At 32.4% G+C, this 8,206-nt stretch overlaps 1 long non-coding RNA gene across 1 annotated transcript; it reads right to left on the bottom strand.

The window, feature by feature from the left end:
- Positions 1-1,938: 1,938 nt before the first annotated feature.
- LOC143246108 (uncharacterized) lies at positions 1,939-7,663 on the bottom strand. The gene is made up of 3 exons (XR_013025783.1): positions 7,633-7,663; positions 6,955-7,052; positions 1,939-2,337 (listed from the first exon to the last, which is right to left on the bottom strand). It is a non-coding gene; the product is annotated as an uncharacterized LOC143246108 (long non-coding RNA).
- Positions 7,664-8,206: the final 543 nt, after the last annotated feature.

Genomic DNA, 8,206 nt, shown 5'->3' with positions numbered 1-8,206 from the left:
TAAACTATTAACATAGTTGGATTTAGAATACAATACGTTACATACTTAGACACTTATTTATATTTTTATTGGTATTATTTCATCATGTTTTATTAAAACATACATAAAACATTATCTGAACATGTATTTCTATTTCATGAATGTATATAGAGAGTACTTCAAAGTTCAATATATTAAAATCTATAAAATATCCTTTAGTGACAACATCCGGAACTACACCATTATTGTTGCCTTACAGGAATTTATTATGAGACATTTCCATAAACGTAAGTAAAATTACGACCTAAATATCCAGAATGTAATTATATTGTTCAATATTTCGTGACTATTTATTAAATAAGGTTTAAGATTTACGTTTCCCAATTCCTTTTCATTGTTGTTTCTTTTTCCGATAACATCTCTCTAATCTTAATCCATGTTCCGAATGTTTTTAATCTCAACGATATACGTTGTAAAATGTTTAATATTATTTTATTGTAATATGAGCTTTTTAGAAACGTTTATTAATGTTCGATTCACGAATGACAGTGTTCCAATTAAACTTAACTCAGTTGGTGAACTTGTAGGATATCCATAACTCTTACAAGAGCGAAATATTGCCTTAATAAAGTTACATACTGGAGATATAGGTTATGATTTTATTTTGTTTGCAGAATTATGTCATACTATTTCGTAGCAACATAAAAGTTAATCGAATGCAGAGTAATGTGACACTACACTCACTATAAATTTCCACTTCACAATTACACTCTAAAGTTTTTGTTCTAAAGGTCAACTCCATCTTATTTCTATCTACATTTTCACTAAACGTAACTAAGTACAAAACTGAACTTCAATAACACAAATGTCAGATAATAATATGTCTAACCTACTACTTTATGATACATTAAATTTCATGAATAACAGATTCTGACAAATACGTTTGAGCATCTAAACAAGTCTTCATTAAATATAATATTAAATAAAATGTATTAAAATATATAAATAAGTAAAAATTGAGGATATTTTACTGATTGTGATAAGTACTTTTAGTTATTAATAAAGCCATTTAAACAACTTCGCCCAAGGTATATGCAAATTAACTTCTTATTTTCTACAATGGCTGAAAATTAGATTTTATAGTGGACTTAATGTGTGGTAGTTGGGAGTTATACTAGTTAGTTTAGATAACTGGTTGGATCCTTTTATACCAGTATAATTTGTCTACTGGGCTACTAATTAGTGCCTTACCACCATAAGGGAGCTATAATGCCTACTTCAGGAAGTACGTTTATCTTACTTTCAAGTGGTAGTATATTATTATTTTCATTTTCTTCTTCTTTGCTTTCCACAAGTGTCTGCAGGTAGTGAAGGGTGATATAGATGTAGGGTGTTCTGGGCTTGAGTACCCACGTCTTGCTCTCCTAATTTCTATTTCATTTTGTTATCTATGAATTTCTTCATGAGAGATTGTCGAACAGAAGTTAAGACTAATAGACAGTGTATCTCCACTGCAATGTGTATCCTACTTCAGCAGTCACTTTCAAAACCTACAGTACATTTTATATCAAACATTACAGTCTCTACCCTGTGGAGCATTTGATTGGTGCAGCATTTTTTTAAATTTTTGTACGTGTTTGTTTTCGTTTATTACAAACACACGTTATGTAATATATTAATTGTAGAAATGTAAAGCAATAAGTTAATAACAAGTGCTATACGTATGAAACGTTATAAATGCAAATCTGTGCATGTAAATCATATATAAAACTATTTGCTTATTTTCTGTTTAAAATTAAGCACACACATACATAATAGACAATCTGCGTCTGCCCATCAGGAGTATCTAAACCTGTAATAACACTATGTATATAGGAACACCCATCTATCTTTATAAAACAAATGAAAGTATATAATATTATATAATATAATAATGGTGTTTGTTTTTATTATATATTTTTTTTAATTTCCAATTATTCCCTCCCCAACATGTGCGTCTACAATATCGTTATAATCACTTTCTTTAAAACAAACATGGAATTTTTAACGGGGTAAAACCAGCCAAATTTATATACTATGTTGTTTTATATTTCTTTTTTTCTGTTAACATACGCTTTATTTTAACTTTTTTCATCCAGGGGAAATTTCTAAAAATCCGGGACAAGAAAACATAAATCGAGCTCCAGTCTCTCTAATTGGTAGAGAAAATCGTCGAGGATGGAAAAGATCTTCAGTTTGGTTCTATGGACTATCGGAATCTGTTATTGGTAGTTGCTTAAATTTATATTTCAATTTTTTATAATATGGAGGTCGGTAAGCTTTATATTTGGTGGATTTCTTTTTTTTCTTTGTTTCTTCCTAAAAACAACAAGAATCATAATAAGTTAACGTTAAATACCATTATATAGAAAATTAATACAATGCAACAACTGATAACTGGTTTATATCAATTTAATGGATATCAGTTAAAATAACACGTCTTCAATCAACATTTCTATTTAAATATCCAAATTTTAAACAAACTAATTGGCTCCATGATTAATTTTTAATAAGTAAAACGGATGGGGGAATGTTTATCTTATATATATCAAAATATTTACAACTTTAGTGATTTTGGGGATAGTCTGTGGAAAATGTCACATTCCTCTTGTACTAATGAGAACACAATGTAAACAAAAGTGATATTAAAAATATGACAATTTCAAAAGCAGTAAATAACAGAAGAAATTGAAATGAAAAAGGATTTCGGTATTTACATCTTTACTTTTGAGAATGTTAAATTGTGTGATTATATTTTAATAAGCTTACTGTAAATATTGAGAAAATTGTAGGGCAGTAAGTTTCCTCTAGGTTTATTTGTTTGTTTTTATCAGAAAGCTACAAAATGGGCTATCTGACTGTACTCGCCACAAGTATTAAAACTAGTCTTAGAGTAATAAGCACTCGGTCTTACTACTGAGTTCCACCAGAGGTCCTTAATCTGTGACTGCTTTTTCATTTCAATATTTTAACATTGAAGGTTTGTCTGGAAGTTGTTTAGCCACGAGATGGCGCTGCGATATTTATCAACATCGAGAATATAGATTTGAATTAAGACGCAAGAGGAAGAAGAACACGATAATAATGATGCTTTATAAAAAATGAAATCAAACATATTTAAACTTTTTGTACACCGTAAAAGAATCCAATACTTCCTAGCTAACATAAATGTAAATTCGTTGACGAATTTCTGCTGTTTCGAAATTTGGCATGACGAAACGGGTTTTTGGATATTAGATAAGATACATCAAAGTCCTGCAATTGTCCTAACAAAAACAATTTCGCAAATGTCGGATTTTTTAAACAGCAAATACGAATAAAGAATTTTCTATAATTGGGTGAGTTGTGAAGTACTAGTCAACTCCTATTATTTGCTTTATGAACTGAAACTAGATGCTGGGGTTCATAATAAAATTCAAATTTTCACGCAATGAAAAAGAACAAGAACAACAACAATAAAGTACTATTACACAGTGGTACCTCTGTTCTCGAACTTAATCCGTTCCAGAAGGTTGTTCGAAAACCGAATCAATTTTTCCCATAACAAATACTGTAAATTAAATTAATCCGTTACAGACCTCCAAAAATTACGCATTATTAAGTATTTTAAGTAAAAATATTACTTATATATACCTGTATAATAATACTTACATGCATAAAGTCAACCACAAAAACTATAAACACAATAAATGCAAATTTAACTGCACTTTACCTGTGCTGAGGAGAGCTGATGGCGTAAGTGAAGGTGGTGAGGAACGTGGAAAGTAGGAGGATTATTATTGTTTGGAAGGGAAATCACCTTCCATAAAAACGTCAGGTAACTCTTCTTCTGGGGTTCTTTCTCTTTTCTGTCTCTTTGAACCGCTACAACCTGCTTGAGATTCACTGGACTTATTTCTCACTAAAATCTTGTCTAATGAGGTTTGTCTCTGCCTGGCACCCTCCCCATGTCTCACCACACTATGTATACCACTTCTCTTCCTAAATGTCTCAAAACACCCCATACTAGCCTTAAACTCGTCACTTGTATCAATACTCGTTCCACGAGTGTTTTTCAGGAGGTCAGCATGCAACTGCTTTGCTTTCTCACAAATGATGATTTCAGAAATGCTATGACTAGCTAACTGTTTTTCGTTTACCCAAATCAACAACAGTTTTTCTACCTCTTCCATTGTTTGCGACCTCTGTTTCGTAAGCACTGTCACTCCTTTTGCAACATCAGCTACTTTGTTGACCTCTTTATTTTTCAGTATGGTGCAGACTGTAGACTTCACCATACCAAACTGTGTAGCAAGATCAGACACGCGAACACCACTCTCATACTTCGCTATGAGATATTTTTTCACCTCTATTGTGGCTCTAACAACTTTTCTTTTTGGTTTGCTGCTTTTATTTTCCTTCTTTGACACCATGATGGCTTATTTAATCAGAATATTTAGAAAAACAACAGAAAAAAACAAAAAGAAAAACGAGAACGTTCACAGCAGGTTTTAGCGGGGGTGTGGACTGAATGACAGGTGCGGGTAAAATGTTTTGGGCAAGCTTGGCGTGGGCCGAAAATGGTCGAAGGGTCGTTTGGGTAATCAGTCGGGTTATTTCGGGGGTTCAGGCCACGACAGCTTGGTTCGGGAACCGAGTTTATGTTCGACTACCGAGACATTTTTTTCTCAAACAATATGTTTGAAAACCGAATTTTTGGAAAAGGGAGTCGTTCAAGAACCGAGGTACCACTGTAAATACTTAGAAAACTCTCCCTGTTGCAGGCTTAGTGCTGTCATTTAAAACAACTTCAATACAATTGGAAGTGTTTTAAAATGGTCAAGTTAGAAATATCTTTCCAAATATTAAAACAGTACAAAATGTGTAATTTTTCCACTTTTGTTGTCTGTACATTTCATTATGTACCTTCAGTTTATAGACTTACAACAATGTCAGGTTATAACATTTGTTATTAAGAGACATGACACAAAGTGATTGTTGTTATAAAGGAAAGCTGTACACCAAACTTGGTTAAGATTCAACAGTAGCTGTGTAAATTGTGCACTTACTGTGGAAACACATGACGCATAAACAGGGTCAAGTGAGTACAAAAATTTCGTGCATGTTTGGAACCTGCTGTAGTAATAAAGAAGAAACCTGTATTATATATACAACGTTTCGAGAAGGTAGTTATCATTAGGTGTCCATTCAAACCGTCTACAATTTCCATCTAAAAAGTGATACCGTGCCATCAAATTGAAACTTTATTTTAAGGTGAAAGATTAGAGAGTAAAGTTTATAACCTTAACACATTATGTTTATAACGGAGTCTAAACTTCATGAAGAACACAAGCATAAAAATATATAGAAAGTAAGTTAACATACGTGACTGAAGGTATATTACATTATTCTTACGTTTGTTTATTTGAAATTAAGCACAGTGATCTATCTGTGTTTTACCTATCACGACTCTCGAGACCCGGTTTCTAGCGTTGTAAGTCCTCAGACATCCCGCTGTGCCACTTCGAGATATGGAAAAGTATAATATGATGACATTTTCTGTCATCACACTACTTACTTGAGGCAGATGAAAATTCTGTATTTTTCTTGGTTTATTTTTTATATTGTGATGTGGTTTACTATTGTTCTTTAGATGTTTATTCGATTTATTGGCAGAGTTCTGTTTTAAAAGTGGATTTATTATTTCTTTTCCATCCTTGTGACCTTCTTTGAATGTTTCTGATCGACAGCATTTCTTTATTATGAAACTACAAAAGAATAACACCAATAAACAATATAGATGATTTAATTTGACTGTAATATGTACACCAGTGTTATTTCACTTAAATATGAAATCTAACTATAACCTAGAAATAATAATATTTAGCAACCAGAGGCACAGGGACATCCTCAACCAGTGGAAAGGCAGTAAGTATATAAAGTTAGAACGCTAAAATAGGCGGTCTCAATTATCGGAGGTGGACATACGAAATAGCCACATGTGGCTTTTCTCTGAAATAAAGTTAACAAATGTAAACAGGAATAAAATGTTATGGCATAACAAACAAAATTTAATGATTATTATACTTGCTAATAAATTCCAATTTTAATTAAATATATTAAAATAAATTGGAAAACATTAATTAGTTAAATAACTTGTTTAAATGAAAATGTCTTTTGTATTTATCTCAAGTGTTTTCCAATTACACTAATTGCAATAGTTTAGGTTGCCAATATTTTTCTTGTTTCAACTTCAAGTGTTTGTACTGACACACAGTACCTTATTTACAGTACCTTTATACTGTTATTTACTGACTTTAAAAATTTTATCAACGTTGATGTAGAAATTTGTTGCAAGTGCTAATATGGAGGAATCATCACATTCTTAAAAGTGTTTTTTTTTTCTTTTCTGTTGTTTACATCTTGGGCCCCGCAAGTGATTTGTTTAAACTTAAAAAGAACAAAAAAAACAACAACAGCTGATTACGAACACTTCAGTAACCGTCGCAATAATGGATCTAAGGCACGTGTCGAACACCAATAGCGTTTGCAATTGCGCCATATTTAAGTTTTGGATTCCTTAATGGCGGCAAGTCAAATAAAATTAGTAGGGGAGAGCTATTCTTTTTAATAAACTTATCATTTGTTTCATGTAGGAAATGAAATAATCTGAGATATTATATGTACTTTATTATACGTATGGTATTATCAATGAAGAAAATTCTAAAGAGAAAAAAAATTGTTGTACATTCCTTATAAGTTAGAGCTAGGCTTAGTGTTTGGCTATTGTGTAGCGACGGATAAAGCAGGTAATCTGCCATCTTGCGTCTGTGCAGTACAATTACTTAGGTTAATCTCTTATTTTTACCACACTAAAATATTTTCTGAAACAAGAAAAATTAATTTTTCATTGAAGCTATTTTAATCAGTATTTCAGTCATATTTACAGTAACTTACCACAATGCATTGGAAAACATAAACACAAAAATATGCACAGTCACTTCGCAAAATAACGTTATCTGACCAACTGCAGAAAATCTCGAAGAGTCCAGATTCTGTACGAGAAAGAAACTTTTGCGTCATCTATTAAGACAGAACAAGTTTAAATAGCGCGGAATTCAGTTAATTAAGTATTTCTGATATTACAATTCTTTTAGATATTTATCACGTTAATGTTCGTATATCTATAATAACAATTAATCATCAGAAATTGTAAGTTCATGTACAGCACTAAGTATTAAGTAGCTCAGATATTTATTTAATAATGAAACCTGCATCCTCATCAACTGAAAAATTGGGATTTTAAAATTCACCTATATAAATTTATCATCTCAACTGCGTCAACTGGAAGGCGAAATAACCACAAACATTACGAAAGAGTAGAAAAGTTTGTGGATGAAGCAGAGTAATTATGGGTATATAACATTTTTATATAAGTTATATTACATAGGTTCTAGGTTATATACGTGAACTGAGTTCCGAGAATATATCTTTTAAGTTCATCTATCATCTGGGTTTACGAATGGTATTTATACCATTGTACATCGTATAATATTTTCACTTATGGTGTTTAGTGTTAGATAAGATTAGAATATATAAATCATACGCTTTCCATAAGAGAACTAATTCACTTACCTGTTAGTAATACGTCATATTTGTTTCTGTTGGCCCGGCATGGCCTAGCGCGTAAGGCGTGCGACTCGTAATCCGAGGGTCGCGGGTTCGCGCCCCCGTCGCGCTAAACATGCTCGCCCTCCCAGCCGTGGGGGTGTATAATGTGACGGTCAATCCCACTATTCGTTGGTAAAAGAGTAGCCCAAGAGTTGGCGGTGGGTGGTGATGACTAGCTGCCTTCCCTCTAGTCTTACACTGCTAAATTAGGGACGGCTAGCACAGATAGCCCTCGAGTAGCTTTGTGCGAAATTCCAAAACAAACAAACAAACAATTGTTTCTGTTTCTACTACTGATGTGACCTAAAGTTAGCATGAACATAATAATTATATCAGTAATCCAAACGTTTTTGAAATATCGTATATTTGGTAGCTAAAAACGAAAAAAGCGCCCTCTGACATTTTATGCACAGTTTATTATTTGTTATTTCCCAAAGTTGCCAAAGTCTTTCTCGTGTACAGGATCGAATTCAGCCCGACTTTGAGGCTGTTAAACAGTTTCTTCACAAAATTATAGGTTAGAAACTTCACTTGCATA

This window comes from Tachypleus tridentatus, chromosome 3, assembly GCF_004210375.1.
Source record: "Tachypleus tridentatus isolate NWPU-2018 chromosome 3, ASM421037v1, whole genome shotgun sequence".
Lineage (NCBI taxonomy): Eukaryota > Metazoa > Arthropoda > Merostomata > Xiphosura > Limulidae > Tachypleus > Tachypleus tridentatus.
The sequence above is the reverse complement of the archived record's forward strand: the minus strand, read 5'-3'. Positions and strand labels throughout refer to the sequence as shown.